Source organism: Gymnoscopelus braueri, assembly GCF_963280865.1.
Source record: "Gymnoscopelus braueri genome assembly, chromosome: 5".
Classification (NCBI taxonomy): domain Eukaryota; kingdom Metazoa; phylum Chordata; class Actinopteri; order Myctophiformes; family Myctophidae; genus Gymnoscopelus; species Gymnoscopelus braueri.
In genome coordinates, this window is record NC_137606.1 from 37,576,618 (window position 1) to 37,601,304 (window position 24,687).

At 44.1% G+C, this 24,687-nt stretch overlaps 1 protein-coding gene across 1 annotated transcript in view; it reads left to right on the forward strand.

Moving 5' to 3' along the window:
- Positions 1–24,687, forward strand: part of bmp16 (bone morphogenetic protein 16) — a 604,258-nt gene that overhangs the window by 437,255 nt on the left and 142,316 nt on the right. The window lies entirely within an intron of this gene.

Sequence of the window (24,687 nt, forward strand, 5' to 3'; positions counted from 1 at the left end):
CTAGAGGAAATTATTCTGAACACTCACATTTAGGATGTTAATTGGAAAAAGCCCTGTCGATTCCATCAAGTAGAAGTATTAAATGCTTGATAAAGGCATACATTGAATCTTGACCTTCAGGTCAAAATTATTGTCAAACATTAGTGTCAAACCAGAAACAGAATCGTGTCACAGGTCATGTCTCATACAGATTGGACAAAATTACATTTTATCAATAAAAAAAAGTAACATAGTGCCACTTTAGTCAAATTACTTAAACGATAGATGCTTTTAAAAGTGTTTTAATTTCATGCCATGACCCAGAAAAAAATGGTGGTATTTTGTGGTTGCAAACAATTAATTGGGGTGGGTGGGTCATAATATGATGGTAATGAGTCTTTGGAGTTTGGGATTGCTTTTGCAGCAAATGGGCTGAATGACTGATGACCTGTGGGTGTAGCCTTTAAATGTTTGGAGGTTATTGTGCAGTGCCTTGTATATTTGTCCTGATGAAAACACAATTGAATATATGTCTGATGATGCATGTGTTTCACACTTCAATGAAGAAATTAGTCCATATCAGTGTGATTTGAGTTACTCATTTTACTGGACGTTCTGGAATTGACAGTTTAAAACACATAAGAATGAATTAAGATACGTTTCTGTCCATTCTACATCACACTACAATACAGGATGTATTGGCTTCCTCTTTGACTGACAGAATCCTGTTGCGCTCACTGGAGTGTATATGCCCCCTTGTGGCGCGGTGGAGCTATTGCTCTGTATGTGTTATCTTTTGCAGGAATGGAACACAGTGACTATTTTTTAGAAAAGACTACATTACATAAACAATATGACAGAAATGAAATACACTTATGCATGAACTATCATTTTAACTATTTAACTTGTACTACCATGAAATCTACTAAGAACTTGAATATGAATGAATTACAATGAAAAAACAACCAAAAAATAACACAAAAAATAGGGGTTGGCTTAGGCTTATCCTACACATTTATCGTTATGCTACATTCCATAGTCATTAACAGAAGGCCTACAACGGTGGGACACAACTTCGTTGCCCTGATCATGAGGGACATTGACAAAAACAATCTTTGCAAGAAGAGCCACAACAACTCCCAGCCTGCCCTAACAATCCAGTTGCATTGAATTACTGTTATCAAAGTAAAATGAGTAGTTTCAGTTATTAAGCATTTTAAGCATTTGCTTGCCTAGAAGTGTCTGTCAGTCAGCATCAATGTTGTGATTGATAAAAATTTAATTAGCAAATTGTGAAATGACACTGACTGGACGAGTGACAGAGCGAGAGAGAGAGAGAGAGAGAGAGAGAGAGAGAGAGAGAGAGAGAGAGAGAGAGAGAGAGAGAGAGAAAATGAACAGTATAATATTTTTTTGCCCACAAATACCAAATTAAGAAGGATCACTGATTGTCTGCGCGTCTCTGTGAGCGTCTGTGCTCTCCTCGTTGAGTGGACATGTGCATGCATGCGCTTGGCCAGGTTAGGTTTCCATTGGGTCACTACGCCCGCTACCTATAAGGGAATGGGCGTAGTGACGTCAGAGTTCAGGTTTGCCGTTAACTCCGCCCACTTTAGACGCCATCTTGGTAGGTGACCAGTTTGACTCGCTGCAACGTCAGCCTGTAGTCCTATGCTTCTTGTCTAATTTAGCAATGGGACGACGGTCTTTTGAAAATAGCAGATCTACAGCAACTTGTGAGCTTGTAGATCGGCTATTTTCAAATAGCCAAAGTTTAAATAGGGCTGAAGTGGTTAATGTATGTTTTGTTTATAATAATTCAAATCTACAAAGTAACTGTCAATGTTGTTGTGGGCTGCTTACTTATTTCTTTACAGTGACCAAACAAGATGGCGACCGGAACTACGTCATTCTGGGCTCGACTCCTTATATGCCCGTTCCCTAGGCCTTCATTGCGAGCGGTATCAGGTACCGAAAATAGCCGATCTACAAGCTGCAACGGGTTGTGAGCTTGTAGATCGCCTATCATTCTGTGCACGACACAGCGCTCAATTAGGTATCATCAAGCTTTACTGGAGATGCGGTGAACGGCATGGACTTTGAGTAGGGTATGGAGAGGGGGCATTTGCCTTTTTCTCACCATAATAAATGCTGCATCCATGGTCTGGAGAGGGCCCTTTTTTTTACTGGCGTGAGCCCCCTTTCATGTCTATGTGTGCAGGTGCCTGTGTCCGAGCACTCGGCTAATGAGAGCACAGGCTTTAATGATCTGTTTCACGAAAACAAACGAGCATGGCTGCAGATGCAGATTCTTTGATGTAATGGACAACATCCTCTCAAAACTCAGAAATACAGACAGTGGCTACAAATTGATGGTGATAGCATGTGGGAACTGCACTCAAAACTAATCTGCTGTGCTCTTTCATGTTGTGCCACTGAAATGTAGCTTTTACTCAAATATTACTTTCAAGTATTTTATACGCCACTATTTGTTTCTTCATGTATAACATGTAAGGCAGAATTGGGCAAAAACAACATGAAGCAGTTGCATCTTTGCAACCTGGTGGCTGGGCGCAGTGGGCGGCTACCTTTGTACCAAAAAAAGTAATACAATAATATTTTTTTACATTGGAATCTGGAATGGGGCTGTGGTAAATTGGCTTATATTGTATGACAGTGTGCAAGTAAAATCAGATAGAAGTAACCTTGCTAAAGTCAGGATAATAATGTGTTGTAGACAGACAGTCTGCACTTTTGGCCTATTCAAGTGACCTGTTGTTTAAGAGGGAGCCTAGCCTGGCTATAGGTGTGAAGTACGATTTACATTCCTTTGTCAACCTGAAAGACAGAGGGTCTGGGACATTGTCTCCACTCCCTTCCTTCGGGCACTTGCAGATCAAATCAGCAGCTGTTCCTTGATCTTCAGCTGTTGGGGGCTCTCATGGACCCCCACCCTACATGAACTGCCTGCATTCTAATGTGAGCTATTGTGTTATAAAAGGGAGACTAAAATCTAACTCAGTACTAGTGCAGTCCTGGGCCGAAGGGCTGAGGAACAGGGCTCTGCCCCTAGCTGCTTCTCTGAATGCTGTTTGTTTGTTGTACTCGAATGCTGAATAAATGAACATGGAACTTGGAAACCTGACGTCTCTTCTTCTCCTCTTCTTCATTACAACTACAAGCCTGATAACACGCAGTTTAATGCCTCATAATATACACAAATGGCGAGCCAGCTCCATCGTTGTGCTCACTTTTACGGGTGTGTGCTTCGATTAAAGAACCTGTGTATTTTGAGGTGGCCGTGGGAGCGGGCCTGTGAGGAGAATCGGATCCGTGGGTGTCTTCCTACGACGGGGAGGACCACCGCGGAGCAACCATGGAGACGTCAGCGCGACCTACGATGAAGTGCCTCCAGCGGGGACGCTGTGATGACTACGACCGCTCATGACCAGATCTCAGATGGCTACACAACTCCACTGCTCTACTCTTCTCATGGTGCGCTTGGCTGTGGAGACGGCGGAGCGGAACACTTTCTGTGTCGAAGTTATCCGTGGGGGGAGGTGGTGTGAGAATGGAGAGGCTATCTTTTGGCTGGAAGACAATGATACCACCTGGAACTGCGCTCAGCTGTTCTGCTGACGTGCGTGGACATTGAGCTAGAGGCGACAACAGCAGCATTATCAGATGGGAACACTGGACAATGCAGAAGGGAGGTTGTATTTTTGGTGATGAAGTGATTTAAACTACGGAGCGTTGTTTTTGTTGCCGTGCGTAAAAGTGTGATGTGAGGATTTCGTTGTTTCACTCTCTGGTCTCTTGTATTTAATGTGAGTTTTATTATTTCATTGAAGAAACACTGTCTTCTGTTATCAATGTAGGCACCTCCGTTGGTAGCTATCATGTGTAATTAAATGGTCGTTGAATAAATGATCAGAACCTGGTTACAAGTTTGGTGGCTCGGCGTGGGGGGACATCTGGTAGGGGGAAGTGTTATCGTTTAGTGTGATTTATATTTCAACTGTATTCTGTCAGCTTTCAAAGTTTGTTTGCTGTGTAATATTTTATCCTAGAGTTTAAGGTTAACAGAGAGACCTGCGCACTGATTGGGGAAGGGGAAATGCATTTTGATGCGACGTGAGCATATTGATGTATCTTCTCTGGATAAGGTTTTCTGAGTTGTTTTATTTTTTAAGCTTGTTTTATTTTTAAATAGTTCCAGTCTTTGCCTTCTGTGTCAGTCGAAAGTCATGTGACCCATGACACACGCGTCAGCTGTTAGTCGATCCGTTACTAAATACTGATATTCTTGCTTGATTTTGTGAAACAGTTTGTCTATTTTTATTTTGAAATTTAAGGTGAATCACTGTATGACTTAATTGTGTAATTTCGATTCCTGTATCTAAGTTGTTCTGTCTGATGTGATGTTTGATGTTAATTCTTCCTGAATGTCCTTTTGTTTAAACTTCAAGTCATTGGTCTTGGGGGGTGTAAGTAGGAGTGATATTTTTTGATGTTTTTTCTTGCAAACTGTTTTATTCAATATACCTGGTTGCGAAAGACGTTAAAGTCTTCCGTGGGGGGAATAGTGTGGTAAATTGGCTTATATTGTATGACAGTGTGCAAGTAAAATCAGACCTTGCTAAAGTCAGGATAATAATGTGTTGTAGACAGACAGTCTGCACTTTTGGCCTATTGTCCTTGTATTTGACCTGTTGTTTAAGAGGGAGCCTAGCCTGGCTATAGGTGTGAAGTACGATTTACATTCCTTTGTCAACCTGAAAGACAGAGGGTCTGGGACATTGTCTCCACTCCCTTCCTTCGGGCACTTGCAGATCAAATCAGCAACACACATTTAACATGAAGACAATATGGGGGTCCCTGCTTCATCTCTCTCTCAGCTATAGGGGGTCCTTGGCCTGAAAAACATTGAAGACCCCTGGCTTAACCCATTAAGACCTGAGGCCGATTCTACAATTAAATGCCTTCCAAGGAGGCATTTGAATCAGTAGTTCACTTCTCACACGTTCAAGATTTTTCAAAAATCTTCAAAAATAGCAGATGTATACAAGCTTGCAGCGCGGCATGAAATGACTCGCTGTGAGCTTGTATATCTGCTATTTTTGAATGGCCAACGCTAAAATCTAAAATGACACATTATTCTTTCCCGGGTTTACCAGAGCTTCAGCTGCAGAGCTCAACACGATTAGATTCATTGAGCCCTATCGTCCCTATTCTGAGGGGAATATTCACACAAAATAGCAGATCTACAAGCTCACAACGTGTCGCAAACCTTGGATGTTCAAAAACGTCTAATTTTCAGGAAATGGAAAAGAAAATAATCTGTGTTGCAATAGATCCAATATTGTAGTTATAATTTAGTCACAAGCTCTTGTTAATACTGTAATATAATATAAAACCCACAGACAGACTTAATCACTTTCAACCTGGAGTAGGCCTACCTAGAAAAGTGCTATATAAATTGTATGTATTATTATATTTATTATTATTATTATTATTATTATTATTATTATAGGCTAAAATATTTCAACAGGAAACATAGCTGATCTACACGCTGCTGAGGTGCTACTTCTGCATGACACTGTCACAAGTGCCATACTGTCATACAAGTATAAAGTAGGGCATTAACATAATAGAACAAACATTCAAAGATAAAACGATATGCAAATGATCTCCAACAACATAGATACAGCAGCAAAACTGTGAACACACAATGAAGACTAGATGAAGATCTCAAGTTTCCGTCCGTATATTTGTAACTTTTTTTAAAGTTCTGTTCTTCTGTTCTCCTATAGGTGGAGTATTATAACCGTCTGACTCAGACCTGGTGCTCTGCAAGGTTGTTATACTTTTGAATTTTTTACTTAGAATTTTTATTTAGTTTTGACTTTGTTTTCATTTTCAGTTTAGTTTTGATTCATTTTTAAAGCTGGTTTGCTAGTGTGACGGTTCCCTGTATGATATTATAGTATGTGATGTCACTTAGGTTATATGGTTATGGTTAAAGTTTCTTTGTATTCATTTGTGTTCTCATTGGTTCCTAGGACTTGGGGAGCAGTGAGCTGAGTTGGCAATCAGCCAAATTGGCGTGCACCTGGGCCCGGGTGTCCACGCCCTATAAAAGCCTGCCTCCCCAGTCCTCTTTCTCTCCTTCAGTTCATTTGCTTTAGCTCCTCACCCAACCTACACCTCCTTGTTTCCACCTTACGTTCACACATTCAACACTCACACACACTACACAATCCACTCATGCATACACGCATTACACTACTGACTTTACTGATTTCCACACCTCATCTGTTCATTTATCTATTTGTTCATTTTGGTTACTAAAATAAACACTATATTCTTTGTAAACTGCGTCTCCCCTGTATTTTTGTTGTGTTCCCTGGTCCCCCTAGGCCAGGGTCATAACAAAATGGGGGCTCGTTCCGTAAAACTTGAGTGTGCAGTAAGTTTGGTGAGTCAAGTGACTCACCCTTCTGCATTTGTTTGCTGCGACGTAGGTGTCAATTGGCCAAATTGGCAGTTGATTAAGGGCTCGTTTGCACCGTGGTTTTTTGGAAAGGAGTGTCATTTGGGAATCAATCCGGGGATTCCCTTGTCCAGTTGGTTCAACGGTCCGGTGAGTAGATACCAAGCGATGTTACACGCTTGTTTTTGTCTGGACTTTGCTTGGGAGATGCAGTTAGTTTCTTTGGTTTGAATTTAATCTGTTTATTTAGATTTTGATAATTTACAGATTTGATTAAATTGCTAAGGGGGGGAGTTTTGTCCTGGTATTTGTGCTGCTAAGTAAAAAAAAAAGAAGAAAAGTTACCTGGCTGGTTTTTGTTTCAGTATTATTATGAGTGTCCCTGTTAGGTGCGATTTAGTTACTGGGTTAAAAGATTAGGTCGCAGGGTTAGGCCGGGGGGTGGTTTAGGTGCAAGGTGCGGCTGAAGCGGGTGTGTACCGGTGCGTGCACATTCCGTCTCGGGGGCACAGCTAAGGGCTGGACGTAGGTCGCCAGCTACTGGTTGCTTTTCCTACCCCTTGGTATGAGCTAGGCCTTTGCGGTGGCCTTCAGTGCGTAAATACCTTCCGCAAACCGGCATGAAGACGGGTGGAGTAGTTTGGGGATTATATAGAGCAGAGGGGCACTTGTATTTTGTTTTGTTTACCAGCTGGGGGACTAACTTAGCGCACATTAGCCAGGATGTGTACCCTAGAGGCATTTTTGGGTTCTCCTTCGGAGGAACTATTACTTCAGTGCACCAAAGACCAGTTACTTAAAATAGCAGAGCATTTTAAGATTAAAATTGAGGCAGGTGACAAGAAATTAAAGGAGACCTTAGTGGCAGTGTTAAGAGTACATTTATTTGAAACTAATTTGTTAAAGGAATATGAAGAGCCAGAAAAGATTTCACCTATCCAGTTAGAGGCGGCAAAGGCGGTGCCTTTACCTGTAGCAATGCCAGGGTTGACATTCGACCAACAAAAAGAACTAATGATGTTGCAAGCGGAGCAGGACAAAGTGAGGCTAGACACGCAATATGCAATTGAAAAAATGAAACAGCAAACTGAACAGGCTAAACAGCAGACTGAACAGGCAAAAGTTCAAGTGGAGCAGTGCAGGTTAGACTTGATAAGGGACGGTAAGATTTCAGCTGATGCAATAGTATCTACAGAACCTGCAGGACAGTCTACGGGGGAGTTTAATGTAAATGGAAATATACGTTTGGTGCCGAAGTTTTCTGAACGTGACCCTGAGGCATTCTTTACAATGTTTGAGCGCGTGGCCGACGTGCGTAAATGGCCCGACTCTGCGCGCACGTTGATGTTACAATGCGTCTTAACAGGCAGGGCGCAAGAGGTTTATTCGGCAATGAGTGTGGCCGACAGTCAAGACTACTCTCTGGTTAAAGAGGCGGTGCTTAAATCGTTCGAGCTCGTCCCCGAGGCGTACCGACAGCGGTTCAGGTCTTGGAAAAAACATGACAAACGGAGTCATTTGGAATTTGCGCGTGATTTGACCACCTACTTTAACCGTTGGTGTAACGCCTCGGAGGTAACAGATTTTGAAGAGTTATGTGATTTGATGATTTTGGAACAGTTTAAAAATTCTGTTCCTGCTCGAGTGGCGACTTATATCTCTGAGCAGAAGGCGAGCAACGCGGCGGACGCTGCAGCGCTCGCTGATGACTATGTCTTGACGCACCGGGGAGAGTTTAAGGCGGGCGGTGGCAACTATGTTGCCAAGGAGTCTTATGGCCGATTTAATAAACCTCTGCCGGTCGAAGTTAAAAGCAACAGCAACACTAACAACAGCAGTAATTTGCGTGAGCCGGAGAAGGTTTGCAATTACTGTCATAAGCGGGGTCACTGGAAATTGGAATGTTTTATGTTAAACGGACCCCCCAGGACTAGACCTTTCAATGCAGGAAATTCGCAACCAAAAGGAGCTGGCATGGCCGCTCCAATTCGTCCGGTGTCCACTTGTGTTTCACCTAATCTCGGTCAAAACAAGGATACATCGTTTGCAGCACTGAATTCTTACCGTCCATTTATCATGAAAGGGTCTGTGTCTTTGGTGCAAGGTGGGGAAGAAGTACCGGTAACAATACTGAGGGACACTGGGGCTTTTGACTCATTTATTCAGGCTGGTGTTCTCCCTTTAACTAATGATTCTGACACGGGTGATGCAGTGCCTATCCGGGGCATAGACATGAATGTCCTGTTGGTTCCTTTGCATAAAGTGGTGCTCAAATGTGAACTGTTTCAGGGAGAAGCAAAGCTTGCCGTGCGCCCAGCACTGCCGATTCCAGGGGTAACGGTGATCCTAGGTAACGAGCTGGTTGGTGCTCGGGTGTGGGCGGAGGTTCCGCCGCCGGCAGTGGTGACGTCCGTTCCCCTGGTAACTGGGGAAGCGGATGAAAGTGAACGTGACTTCCCAGAGGTTTTTACAGCTTGTGCGGTGACCCGTGCAATGGCTAAGTTAAAAGCGAAATCTGAGTCACAAGAATCGATTACGAGTAAAGTATCTGAAAAGTTTTCAATACCTCTTGCTAATTTTCCATTGTCCATAACACGTTCAGATCTGGTTGCGGAGCAGCAGGCTGACCCCTCTCTGACGGAGCTGGTGCCGCTGATACGGCCAGAGGATGAGCTGCTTGACAGTGCTTGTGGGTATTTTCTGCAGGACTCCTTAGAGGCGAGGCTGGAAGAACTGGCACACTGTGCCGAGGAAAGGGGAGTGGAGATCCTGGCAGTCCAGGAGCATAGGAGAGTGCACACGGACCAGCCAATTAACTATCGCAGAGTGGGGGGGTGCACGTTCATCACCTCATCTGCATGGCGTAACGAGGCCCAGGCAGCAACAGGTGGCGTGGGACTCATGGTGAGCCCCCAAGCACGAAAGGCCCTCCGTAGGGTGCATCCACACACCAACAGGATCCTTAGTGCCGATTTCGAGGGAAACTCAATAACAACGGTCATGAGTGTGTACTCTCCCACCAACGTGGCACCGATTGAGGAAGTGGAAAGGTTCTACGATGACCTAAGAACAGCGATCCACCATGTGCCTGCTCACACCTTCCTAATAATCCTGGGGGACTTCAATGCGAGACTTGGACCAGAAGACGCACCCTTCACGTACCACGACAATACCAACCGCAACGGAGAACATCTAGCTGCCCTCCTCACGGAGCATGACCTACTGGCCGCCAACACCCTGTTCCGTAAGAGATGGACGTTCCAGGACCGAGCCACCAGTATGCGGCGTCAATTGGACTATATACTGGTAAGGAGGAAGTGGAGGAAGTCCATCTTGAACGCAGAGTCCTACAGCACATTCGACTCTGTAGGCTCAGATCATCGTGTGGTCGGTACAAGGCTGCGCCTGAGCTTGAGGGTCCCTAAGAGCGCCCCAAGGCCCCGGCCCGACTGGGAGGCCTTTACGGGAAGCCCTGAACTCCAGGCCAACTACACAGCGGAGGTGAGAGCCCGCCTACATCTGCTGGCCGAGGAGGGGGAGCCAACAACCTATGAGCAGTTCCTCTCTGCTAACCAAGAGGCAACCAGGAAATGGGTACCGACAAAGGGGAGACTTAGAAACTCCCCTAGATCTAGACACCCAGAAGTTGTCCGAGCGCGGGGGCAGGTGGCCGAGGCACGTAGAAGCTATGAGAGAGAGGGGACCGCAGAGAATCGGGAGGAGCTGAACAGTGCCAAACAACAGCTGTTCAGCACCTACGACAGGATCAAAGGGAAGGAGATGCTGGAGAAGGTGAAGAGGGTTGAGGCAGAACATGGCGAACAGAGATACAAGGAGTCATGGAAGGTCATAAACGAGATGACTGGGCGCAAGAGGGCGAGAGAGGGACAGGTGGCAGGCTGCAGCCCAGAAGAGAGAGTGACCTCCTGGTTCACCCACTTCCGGGATCTCCTGGGTACCCACCCAACAGGGGACAGAGATGAGGAAGAGATACCTGCAGTCCTCACAAATCTCGAAATTGGCGATGGCCCCTTTACAGCTACAGAGTTTGCCACAGTGAAGTCCACCCTGAAGCAAGGAAAAAGTCCCGGGCCGGACGGTATCCCCCCAGAAGTCCCTAAAAACTGTGATCTCGACAACATCATACTGGAGATCTGCAACCAGGCTCTGATAGATAACATCAAGCCCGACATATGGTCCCTCTCTAACATCATCCCGGTTCCAAAATCTGGAGATCTGTCTAAGCCAGACAATTATCGTGGCATTAGCCTGACCTGTGTCATAGCAAAGATGTACAACCGCATGATACTAAACCGGATTAGGGACGCCATTGACCCACACCTGAGGGACAACCAAAATGGCTTCAGAAAGGGAAGGACCACCGTAGGCCAGATCCTCGCCTTAAGGAGGATCATTGAGGAGGTGAAGAAGAACAACTTGACGGCAGTGCTATGTTTTATTGACTTCAGAAAGGCTTTTGACTCAATAGACAGAGGCATAATGCTGAAAATCCTCAAGGCTTACGGGGTCCCCCCGAATCTACTCCGGGCCATAGAGGCCATGTACAAGGGCACAAGAGCCAAGGTGGTAACCCCAGACGGCATCAGCGAGGAGTTCCAAATCCTAGCAGGGGTGCAGCAGGGAGACACTCTTGCCCCCTTCCTCTTTGTCATAGCTCTGGACTACGCGCTCAGGAAAGCCATCAACGGGCGGGAGCAGGAGCTTGGCTTCACAATTACACCAAGGAAGTCTAGAAGAAACCCTGCTATAGCCCTGGCAGACCTAGACTATGCAGATGACATCTGCCTGGTGTCTGACCGCGTGGAGCAGACACAGGAACTCCTGAACAGAGTAGAGGTGGAATGTGCTAAGGTTGGCCTCAGACTGAATGCAAAGAAGACTGAGGTAATCACCTATAACATCAACATGGACCATCCGCCGATTACAACATCAGATGGCAAAGCTCTGCGAGAGGTCAATGACTTCAAATACCTAGGTTCCTGGGTGAACTCAACAGGACGTTAAGGTCAGGAAGGCACTAGCGTGGAGGGCCCTGAATGGTATGTCAAGAGTATGGTGCTCGAATCTCCCTCGACACATAAAGCTAAGCCTATTCCACGCCACTGTGGAGTCTGTCCTCCTGTATGGCTGCGAAAGCTGGACCCTGACACCCACCCTGCAGAAATCCCTGGATGGGTGCTACACCAGAATGCTACGAACTGTTCTGAATGTGGACCAGAACATCCACATTACCAACAAGGACCTGTACGGGCAACTGCCGAGGCTCAGCAAGAAGGTAGCAGTCAGGAGGATGAGGCTGGCCGGCCACTGCCACAGACATCGGGAGCTCCCGGCCAGCAGGCTGGTCCTGTGGGAACCAACGCGCGGGCATCGATCGCGAGGACGTCCCGCGCTAACGTATGTGGACGTCCTGAAGAAGGATGTGGGAGCTGAAAGCTCTTCGGAGCTGGCCGGGTGTATGGAGAATCGGAGGGATTGGAGACTCCGATGGAAGCTCGTCTGAGGACGACTAAGAGAGAGCTCATGATGAATCTGGACATGCTGGTGTGAGAAAAACTTATGACAGGCTTCTTAGACATTTCTTTTGGCCTCGTATGAAGAGAGGTGTCAGCATTTATCAAAACTTGTCATACATGTCAGTTAACTGACAAGCCTAATCAGAAGCTGAAACCAGCCCCATTATATCCCATTCCTGCCATTAGCCAGCCGTTTGAACATCTAATAATTGATTGTGTGGGTCCTCTACCACGTTCAAAGTCAGGAGGAGTGTATTTGTTAACGGTAATGTGCCAAGCAACTCGCTATCCTGCTGCATATCCTCTGCGCACCATTACCACTCGGTCGGTGGTACGTGTACTTTCTCAGTTTATTTTGGAATTCGGGATTCCGAAGGTCATCCAATCTGATCAGGGATCGAACTTCTGTTCTCGCATGTTTTCCCAGGTTCTGAAGCAGCTACATGTCCGTCACAACCGGAGCTCTGCGTACCATGCTCAGAGTCAGGGGGCGTTAGAACGCTTTCACCAAACGCTAAAAGCCATCTTGCGCGCCTACTGCACTGAGCTAGGTAAAGATTTTGAAGAGGGTCTGCCGTGGCTGATGCTTGCTGCTAGGGAGGTAACACAGGAGAGCACAGGGTTCAGTCCAAACGAGCTGGTCTTTGCTCATACAGTAAGAGGTCCCTTGGCTGCGCTGTCTGGGGAATGGATAGAGGCACAGCCTCCCAAAAATGTGATTGAATATGTTAATGGTTTTCGTCATCGGCTTTACACAGCCGGGTGTTGGCTAAAGAATAGTTAGCTTCAGTTCAGGATAAGATGAAACTGTTGTATGACTCTAAAGCTGAGCGCCGTGTGTTTAGCCCTGGAGACCAAGTGTTGGCTCTACTTCCAATTTTTACTTCACCCTTTCAGGCAAAATTCTCCGGTCCACACGATGTGGTAAAGCAGGTTTCCGAGCAAAATTACATTATTTCAACGCCTAAACGTAAGAAACCAACCCAGCTTTGCCATGTAAACTTGCTTAAGCCTTATTATGCACGCACTTCTGAGACACCGGTGTTGTGTGTGCAGCCAGAGGTTGGCTTGGCTCATGCAGTTTGCATGGCGGTTCCGGTGTTGTCTCCCAGTCGGGAGGTAGAGGAAGAGGGTTGGGTACACCTGATCCAGCGTTGGTGCATGGGCGGCTGAAAAATTCAGAAGCGCTTGCGTGCCTCGATACACTATTGACTCATTTGCCTGCCACAGGCCGCAGGGAACTTTCAGGTTTAATCCGGGAGTTTCCGTGCCTATTTGGTGATACACCGAGTTGTACTCATTTAATCGAACATGACATTGACATTGGCGATGCAAAGCCAATAAAACAGAGATTTTACAGGGTGAATGCGGATAAGCGTCAATATTTGGAAGCAGAGGTCAATTACATGCTAACAAATGGCATTGCAGAGCCATGTGCATCTAGTTGGGCTTCACCTTGTATATTGGTTCCCAAGTCAGACGGTACATTTAGTTTTTGTTCTGATTTCCGTAAAGTGAATAATGTCACTAAACCAGACTCTTTTCCACTTCCTAGAATGGATGATTGCATCGATCAGGTGGGCTCCGCGAAGTTCGTGAGTAAATTCGATCTATTGAAGGGATACTGGCAGGTACCTCTGTCAGCGCGAGCGCGTGAGATAGCCGCTTTTATAACGCCTAATGGTCTTTATTCATACAAGGTCATGCCTTTCGGACTTCGAAATGCGCCTGCTACCTTTCAGCGGCTTATGAATCAAGTGATTTGGGATATGCCGGGGTGTGCAGTGTATTTGGACGATGTAGTTGTCTATTCAGACACATGGGAGGTTCATATGGAACGCATTCGGGAACTGTTCAACCGCTTGAGGGAGGCAAGGCTCACTGTCAATCTTGCCAAGTGTGAGTTTGCAAGGGCGACAGTGACCTACCTCGGTCGAGTGGTTGGGCAGGGCCAAGTGTGTCCGGTTGGTGCCAAAGTTCATGCTGTTGAGCAGTATCCGGTTCCAACTACAAAGAAAGAGCTCATGCGCTATCTTGGTTTAATAGGTTACTATCGTAGTTTCTGTAGGAATTTTGCGACAGTTGTGGTGCCTCTCACCAACCTACTTAAGGCTAAGGCACAGTTTGTCTGGTCACCCGCTTGCCAGGAAGCGTTTGAGCAGGCTAAATTGCTCTTGTGTACCGCTCCTGTTCTGGCAGCTCCACGTTTAGACAGGCCATTTAAAATCTACACTGATGCCAGTCATGTGGGGGCGGGAGCCGTACTGATGCAGGAGGACAATTTAGGAATAGATAAGCCTGTTAGCTTTTATTCCAAGAAATTCAACTCTTACCAGCTAAATTACTCAGTCATAGAAAAGGAAGGATTGGCTTTGATTTTAGCTTTACAACATTTTGACGTTTATGTGGGCGGTAGTACCCCCGTTGTTATATATACTGACCATAACCCCCTGACTTTTCTAAATTCTCTGCAGTGTCCAAACCAGAGATTGATAAGGTGGTCATTGTTCCTGCAGTCCTATACCTTGGACATCCGTCATGTTAAAGGGACGGAGAACGTGGTGGCCGATGCGTTATCACGGGCTCCTCATGACTGAGGTCTTGACTATCTCAGTAGGTCCTCCTCTTGCCTCTGTCTTTCACCCCTTAAATGCTTCCTTGGATCCGGTTGCTGGGGTGGAGGTCTGTGACAGGGTGCGGGCGGCCATTGGAGTAGAGGTTTGGTATAGGAGATGGGTAGTATATTTATTGTAAATTGGATGCCGGTGATCCCTTAGGGACCCCGTCTTTATGGGGGGGGGGTGTGACGGTTCCCTGTATGATATTATAGTATGTGATGTCACTTAGGTTATATGGTTATGGTTAAAGTTTCTTTGTATTCATTTGTGTTCTCATTGGTTCCTAGGACTTGGGGAGCAGTGAGCTGAGTTGGCAATCAGCCAAATTGGCGTGCACCTGGGCCCGGGTGTCCACGCCCTATAAAAGCCTGCCTCCCCAGTCTTTCTCTCCTTCAGTTCATTTGCTTTAGCTCCTCACCCAACCTACACCTCCTTGTTTCCACCTTACGTTCACACATTCAACACTCACACACACTACACAATCCACTCATGCATACACGCATTACACTACTGACTTTACTGATTTCCACACCTCATCTGTTCATTTATCTATTTGTTCATTTTGGTTACTTAAAGTTGTACAATGCAGAATCACAAATAACGTAATATAACGTAATAACGCAACCTCTGCTGGTCACTACCGTCACTGCATACAATTTCCGTAGTCCTCGATTACCCAGAATTCCATTCGTTTTCACCGGAAGCCGGAAGCGTTTCAAAAAGCGATCTTTTAATTGTTTTATACTATCTACGGATCGTTTCTCTTAGCCAGTGGAGCATTAGTTACCATGAGCTGTGCTTTCTTTTTCTGTTCTTTTTCGATCTTCCAATCCTACTTTCTCTTAAAATCAGCGTGAGGTTCCTTTTTGTTATTAGCGCGTAGTTCCTGGCCAAACAGGAAACCGTTGCGTTAGTTCCTGGCCAAACAGGAAACCAGTGCATTTCCGCCTCCGTTTTCCGGCCAGATGACGTCATTTCCCCGGAAAAGTCCCCCCCTTCACCGTTCAATAGTAAATATATAAATAAAAGGCTTCCGGGGGTGAAATTCATGGAGTGGGTGTTGTGAAACTTTTGCCACTCACAAAAGATATACAATTTAACTTTAGTTTTGTTGAAAACGTTACCTAGTATGCCTTTAAATAAACACTATATTCTTTGTAAACTGCGTCTCCCCTGTATTTTTGTTGTGTTCCCTGGTCCCCCTAGGCCAGGGTCATAACACTAGTTTATTTTTTTTTAATTTTTTTAAAAGGCTGAAGTTTTAGTTTACGTTTTTATTAGATTTAGTGATAGTGTTTTTTATTGTAACATGGATTATGGTCAGGGGCAAGATTCAACCAGGTCAGAAAAATAGCAAACATTGCCCATCTACAAGCTCACAACGTATTGTAGTGAGCTTATTAGAGCGGCAATTTTTTGCTCTTTGTGAAGATTTTTGACAAAGTCTAAAACTAAGGTTTTCTCTATGATTTCAGTTAGTTTTAGTCAGTTTTGTAATGACACTCTGTGTCTCAGAGGAGGGCTGTGGACAGTTCAGAAACCTACCTACCAGTGACATCATCGATTGGGATTCTAAGCTACTAGAAACTACAGTCATTCTCTTCCTGGGAAGTTAGCGTGCTGAAATAGAATCCATTGTTATTGCATTAATACAAATATAAATTTGAAATCTTAATATTAATATGTATTAAATATTGTTTGAAATGACCAAATCTCCGGGTTTCTGGACTGTCCACAGCCCTCCACTGAGACACAGACCTAGTAGACAAAAATGCTACCATCCTTGAATAAGCATTAGTGAGGAGCAAATGTATGAAGATAAGGTTGAAAAAGTGGTCCTTTAAAGGAATAGTTCACCCCAAAATGACTTTCTTTCTATTGATTAGTCACCCCATGGAGACTTGAATTCATGGATATTTTTTTGTTTTTGTCTCATTCCTAAGCCAATCATTTGATGACCGGCAGCGGCTCCGGTAGGAGACACAAAGACTCTCCTTTGTGTCTCCTACTGGAACCACTGCCTACAGGTCCACTGGTCATCAAATTATTGGCAAAAACTAAAAAATATCCATGAATTCAAGTCTCCATGGGGTGACTAATCAATAGAAAACTATCCCTATAACTATAATAACCCTTGCGTTGTGTCAGTGCGCTGCCCACAGCCATCTACTACCCTGAAGCCACGGCCTGTGGCGGCATCATCTACACCCTGGGCTCAGAGGTGGAGATCACAGACTCCTTCAACCCCTCCCTGGACTGTTTCTTCAGTTACGACGACCAGCAGGACCAGTGGAGCCGCCTGGTGGCCGAGTTTGGTCAGTTCTTCCACGCCACGCTGGTCAAGGCGGTGTCCAGCGACGACACGCTGTAGGCCTACCTCTGTGACCTGTCCACTTACAAGGTATTAAAATAGTGTCACTGTTGGGTGGAAACCATGTATGTGTAAATTTGTATGTATTTACATGCAGGAAATGGGGAAAAGAACCTGCTTTACAATGGATCCAATGTAGTTATTATTTAGTCACAAGCTCTTGTTAATGCATTTTTCATTGGTTCAATATATATAAAACTCACAGACACGCTTTACCACCTTTACATTAACTTATTTCCCCCCCCCCCCCAAAATAGCAGATGTAGAACTTCACAGCGCATGTGACGCATTATGAGCTTGTAGATCTTCCTTTTTTGATACTTTTATTTGACACTGTAGTATGACGAAGTAAAAAGTTGAAATATGGAGATACAAGGTTTCTGCCTGACAGCAACGATAGAGAGAGAGAGAGAGAGAGAGAGAGACTGTGGAGCTGACACAGAGATGGAGGGACAGTGAGATGTAGGGCTTCAACAGTTAATAGAACTAATCGATTTAATGGCTTATAAAACGTGATTGATTTTCAGAGATAGCGGCGAAAGTACAGAAACTATATCTACAAGCCACACTGCTGACACAGACAGGGGAGTTGGATGTTTAAACAGCTTGAGGTTCTTTCTCCACCCAGGTGTACAGCTTCTGTCCAGAGACATGCGTGTGGAAGGGCGAGGGCTCGTTCGAGTGTGCAGGCTTCAACGCCGGAGCCGTGGGCATGAGAGACCGAATCTACATCCTGGGTGGAGACTATTCCCCCGACGAGATCACAGATGAGGTTCAGGTAATAAGAGGAAAAAACAACAATATACTGAATCTGGGCCCACACAGCGAGTGCCGTGCTATATACTATGAGCTTGTAGATATATGCTATTTTATCTAGTAAAATAGCTTGTATTTTATCATACAAGCTATCAACGCACTGCGACATGGGGTGTCGACAGCTTACAGATCTGTTCTTTTGGATAGGGCGAGCTGCTGCGCTGGTTCATGCTCTATGCATGAACCCGAAGTTTACAAATTGTACTCTCACGGATGATCTGATCATCTGATTAAGCATATGCCAAGTTAACTAAAGGTATAGATAAATGATGCTGAGCCAAACATGTTTCCTTATTTCGAAGTTTTATAGTTAAACGTTATGATGAAAGTCCCCAGTTCCTCTCACAAAGTGACAGCTGTTGCGCTCGCCATGTTAACATATATATCTATATCTATATAGATAGATAGATAGATAGAGATAGATTCTATTGGATAATATTTTAGTAGTATAGTATGGCACCATTATGCTAATTAATGCAGATGCTAACATGCTAATTGTGTTAGTGTAGCCCCTAGAGGGTAGTAGAGTACAGGGAGTACCTGAATGACGTCCTGATTGAGACGCATATTTAAGAGGGTTCTGAACAGGCAGCGAACAGGTCGATAATCTGTGGATCCTCACAACACTGCCGGTAACATGTTGTTGAGAGGGAGGTTTGAGTACTGACCTGTTAACCGGTAAGCCTGTTTGTTTGGTTCTGTTTTGTATCCTCGCTTTTACTGTTGTATTTTGTATGGTCTACAATGAAATGTTTTTATATTGTCAGGTCTGTGCCACTGTACTGTGCCACTGTACTGTTGGGCTGGTCCATTGTTTGGGGTGTGGCTGCTTCAGCTACAGTACATGTAGGCATTTAAATGGAAGAAATGTGAGTATATGTATGTGCAAAGGTGAACAAGGCTTGATATGTTCGTTTGTGTAACACTGTGTTTAACTTGCATGTATAATGTCATTGCTCAGATACAGGTGGAGACGGGGCCTGTTCTGTGGTGTGTAACCTGTTGAGAGGGGGGTTTTGCCTGTGTGAAACTGAGTTTAAACGTAAGAGCTATATGGTAAGGTACTCCTTTTATTGGTTTGCCTATTGTAATGTACCTGTGACATTTTGTAGATGGCATTAGTGTATTTTATTATGTTGTGTTGATGTTATATGATATCATGCCATGTGCATATTATATATTGACCAATGTGCTTTTGTCATTGATTGTAGGTTCACCTTAAGAACAAGCGGCACTTTAAGGACCGCTGTTCCTTTTCCCTTTGATTTGTTTGATTTACTTTACTTTTTTGTACCAGTCTGTTCCCTTTATATTTGCTCACAACACTTTTAAACCATTTATATATATGCAATTAAATGAAAGTACCATTTTGTAATCTTTTCTATAATAAAATACTTGCTATTTTTATAACCTACACTTTGGTCTGCATTCCATTTATTTAGCGGGGTAACATTTGCATGACGTCACAAACCTGAAATTCCTCACATTCCTCACATTCATCACATTCCTCACATTCTTGACATTCCATAATTCATAATCCATAATTAATAATTCATAATCCATAATCCATAATCCATAATTCATAATTTCAGATTTTTATAGTTTATTTTATTTCATTTTATTCTATTCTATTCTATTTGTACAGGACAACAGCTGTAGCAAAACAGCATGTACAATACTCATAAATGAGTATTTATATAAATCTATTCCATCTTCCCCCAGTTGTCTAGATTCTGTCAATTACAGCACTGGTTACTATACTCTAATAAAGATATATCTGGGCAGCCATAGCTGAAGGTTAGAGAGCCTGCCTGGGAAGCCAGAGGCCCCAGGTTTGATTCCAGGCCTCAGCCATGTGTCAAAGTGTCCCTGAGCAAGACACTTGACTCCTAAAGGCCCCTACACACTGCCTGACATTTGAAATGGTCGGCGAGTAAACCGATCGTTAAGCATTTCACATTGCACAAGTTTCTCTCTTGAAATCGGGCTATATATGTCATTGTGGTTCTTGCACGATTGATTGGTCGGCGACAGGGGATCACTCATTGCAAGATATTTCACCACGATGTGCTCCAGAGTCCCGACCCAATACATACATTTGTTTTTATTCCAAACGTCTCACGAAAACGTGAAAGGCTCCCGTGATATATGCGCGAGACCGAGACAGGACGAGGACGCTAATGATTGACATTAAATAATTCTCTATTACTCAGTCTCTCTCTCTCTCTCTCTCTCTCTCTCTCTCTCTCTCTCTCTCTCTCTCTCTCTCTCTCTCTCTCAGAAGCAGTGTTGCCGTGTCCGCTTATTATAAGCGAGTTGCTTGTTAAAAATATTGGTGGTTGCGTTTTTTTGTCGCTTTTGTTGGGCTTGTTTTCATAGACCTGGGGTTGCTTATTTCTCTCGCAAAATCTGGCAATACTGTTCAGAGATACATACGTCACACACACACACACACACACCCACACCAAAACAACAGTGTTGAACCAAAGTGCTGTACACTCAGTAAAATACTAAAATAAACAAGAGAACACGCACAATGAACAAGACAACGATTGACACAATGCCTGGGGAAGCAGGAGAACAAGTGAGTTTTCAAACGTGATTTAAACACAGGCAGGGTTTGAGACACTCTAACATGGGGTGGCAGCTTGTTCCACAATGTGGGCGCTATGGAGGAAAATGATCTATCTCCCCGTGTTTTCAACTTTGTTGCTGGGACCTTAAGGAGTGACTGGTCAGTAGACCTCAAGACCATTGTACCATTATTGGGAGGTAGTAGTTCGGATATGTAATGGTGCCAGCCCATTTAAAGACTTAAAGACAAACATTAAAGTCTTAAACTGAATCCTGTAACGAACAGGGAGCCAGTGTAGGGAGGCAAGAATAGGGGAGATGTGATCATATTTCCGTGCCCCTGTTAAGAGGCGAGCGGCCGCGTTTTGGACTAACTGTAGTCGTGACAAGCAGGCTTGGCTAATGCCAACATAAAGTGCATTACAGTAGTCGAGTCGGGTTGAGATAAAAGCATGGATAAGACGTTCAAAATCAGAGAGGGTTACAGCAGACTTGACTTTGGCTAAGAGCCTCAGCTGATAAAAGTTGGATTTAACAACAAACTTAAAATCGCTGTCCAATTTGACACCAAGGTTAGTGACCACACACACACACACACACCCCCACACACACACACACACACACACACACACACACACACACACAGCTCTCTCTCTGTCTGCACTCTGCAAGCCCTATTCCTCCCAAATAAGAAACAGCCCCATCCTCGAGCAAGCTCGCTCACTCTCTCAATCTGTTTTATAACGTTTAACTTAATTACAGGACTGTCTGGAGGAGGACTATAGCCACGGTGCGTGGCTGTAATGTGCTCTCATTGGCTGTAGCGTGGCTCTAGATCGGGTCCGACAGCCCCAAATATCCAACATGTTTGAAATCTAAAACTTGTCGGGAACCTCTCGCCGACCGCACTTTATCGGGGTGTTTCTTCTCGGAGTACCTTACACACTGCGCGATCAACACCTCGCCGAGGAACGCCAGATCTTGACTGAGATCGGTGGTTTTGTCGGCGAACACCAAAAAAGCTCCCCGACAGTGAAATCGGGTAAAATATCGTACAGTGTGTAAGGGTCTTTAGTGCTCCCTGAGGCCCTGCCCCCGTAGCGCCCACCGCTCCCGTTACTTAGGATGGGTCGAATGCAGAGAACATTTAACTGTTATATATACATTATATATGTCACTGTATATTATGCAAATGTACAGTGACATATACCACAATGGAGTGTCGACTATATTATTATTATTTTCTTTTGCTTTAAAATATGTACTGCTTCAACTAACTACCTACCTGTTTTATTCTTATTTTTGTCTTTATTACATTTTAAAGTACAAAAGTATTGGTATCAAAATGTACTTAAAGTAGCCTACCAAAAGTAGAAAGTACACGACAAGTTTTCAAATGATTAAAAATCTTTTGAAATTAGCCGATGCGACACATTGTGAGCTTGTAGATCAGCTATTTTCAAATGGCCGAAATGTATATAGGGCTGAAGTGGTTAATGCATGTTTTGTAATAATAATAAAAATCTACAAAGTAACTAGTAACGTTTTCAAATAATTGTAGTGGAGTAAAAGTACAATATTTGCCTCTGAGATGTAGTGGAGAAGTAAAAGTACTGAAAACTGGAAATACTATTTTACTTAAAGGAATATTTCACTTTCAAAACAAATTTGGGTCATGTTATCGTCTACTCAGGCTTTTGGGAGCATTTTTAAGTTGCTTGATTCAGTATTTAGACATTTGATATTCATTTTATCAGACACGCCCCCTTCCTACACAAACCCATTGTAACTTCAAACTCTATTTTAAACATGTTAGATTCATCAATTATGATTTGTTTTTTGAATTTATTTTTTATTTTTCATTTTCCAAAAAATATATACAAGATAAATTAAAAAAGTTATTGAAAAAACACAGTCTCCTCACGTATTAGAAGGACAATATCAGTCACCAGAACCAAGGACGGGTGTTTTCGATGAATCTATCATGGTTAAAATGGAGTTTGAAGTTACAATGGGTTTGTATAGGAAGAGGGGGTGTCTGATAAAATGAATATCAAATATCTAAATACCTAAATACTGAATCAAGCAACTTAAAAACTGTGGGGTGCTCACAAAAGCCTGAGTAGACGACAAAATGACCCTTTAAAAAAAAAGTGAAAATCCCTTTATGTACAGTACTTGCGTAAATGTACTTAGTTACTTTACACCACTGCTCCAGACCCTTAGTGTTTCACTGTACATATTGATGGTTTTAAATCACTCAGGTTCTGTTTCTTTCTTTTTTAATGGCTTTACAGTTTGAATAAAGTTTTTTTAATAAAACTAACAGTGAAATATGTGCCTCAAATTGCCAAAAAACCTGGGAGTGGTCCTGACATTCAGCTGTCCTTCAAGACACTCTTCACAGCTGATATGTATGTATGTATTGTAGTATATAACTTATATATATAACTTTTCATGTCTCATTTACTGTGTTCCCATCTTGCCATCTCTGCGTAAATGAGCCCACATGTGGTGCAACAGGTTGGTCCGTGTTGGAGGAAGGGCCATTAACTTGTAGCACCCAGCACATCATGGGTAGGTCCCTGCCAGCAAAGTGTTGTGTGCTCTGATCTTGCCTTTGCCATTCGTATAAGACCGTCCCATCCCAATGTTCCATCTGTACTTTACACCGTAGGTCCACCTGATACATCCCAATACACCAACAGGACAAGGACATCAGTTAAATCACTGAGCATGTGTTTCACACCCTTTCTAGAGATAGCTGCATCAGGGACATAGGACAATTAGGACATCATGGTGATCATGACTAAATGCAGTATCCATTGTCAGCACTGAAGGTGTACAACATGCTCAACAGCTTCTGCTTAATGTTCTTGCTCTTCAGGATGACATCTCATGTGGCTAAAGGACATTACTATTCACAACATTCACAACAGCGTGGGGGCAATTTAGCCGATGATGGGATGGAAGAGATGAGGGCTGTGATCTTTCTGTTTGTGAGGATACACCCCAATCTTTTACGAAGACACACCAGCGCTTCAGCTCCCCCTTTACTGTTTCTGCACATTTTGGGGAAGGCGTCAGTCCACTCCACTCACATGCATCAGGACAGCATCTTTCCTGATCTTCATAGCAGTCTACTCCCAAGACTGGTGAGCAGAGACAGTGATCAGAATCCATCATGGTGCTGACAGACAAGGTCTAGCTTAGCCTCTATGGCAGTGGGCCAAATTTGGTCCGTGGGGAATTTTCTTGTGGTACTGGAGCACATTCCATACTCCAAAAAATGTATTATAATCTTGGATGGTTGGTGACAAAAAATGTATTATAATCTTGGATGGTTGGTGAGAGAGAGAGAGAGAGAGAGAGAGAGAGAGAGAGAGAGAGAGAGAGAGAGACCGTGCTACTAGGCCGACTCCTGTGTGAGGATCAAATAGTGTGGCCATCACAACTCAACTAATAGTTGAGTAGAGTAGACTGATAACGATGCCAATCAGCGAGAACATTCCAAAGCTGGAGAGAGACAAAGCTTCTCTACGGCCGGGCCATCAGCTAGGCAGGTGGGGGAGGGGTGATTGTTTGATTGAAGAAGCTGCTGGCGACGTCTTTAGAGGTAGTATGAATTAGCTTTTTTTAAATCATGTCGCAGGCCGCATTGGACCCTTCCGCGAACCGCAAATGGCCCGCGGATCATGAGTTGGACATCCCTGGTCTATCACATGCTGTGCCATGTGATAGACCAGGGATGTCAAATCCGTTGTCAGCATGCTGTATGAGGGAGCCCCTCATACAGCATTCTCAGATCCAAACTGGGCCAATATTTTGCTGACGCATATGAACACAACTCTACAATCATAAATCTTTTATGAAGAGCCTTACGCTTTCCAGGAAAGAAAACATAAGGTCGGAAAGATAAGGTCAGGTCACAGGGCCCCTTTCTCTCTATAATGATGTACCAAGCTCTCTCTCCCTCCCTTGAGCAGAGTGACTTACTGACTGTATGTAAACTGACAAGGAATTCCACTGCCGAGGGCTCCAATAAACAAAACCACTTCGCTACAGTACTCACTGAAACAAAGGCTATTTTGTGTTGTTGAAAGTCTATTCTCGGAGGTGGGAAGCCTCTCAGGACCCCACCTTCTCTGTATAATACACTTTTTGGGCACCTTTAAGAGTTTAATTCAGACAAAGTAATAATAACTAGTGGATTGTGGTTTTATAGCATCATGGGCAACTGGCGGCCCGGGGACCACATGCGGCCCCCATCCTTCACTTAATGCGGCCCGCAGGTTAATA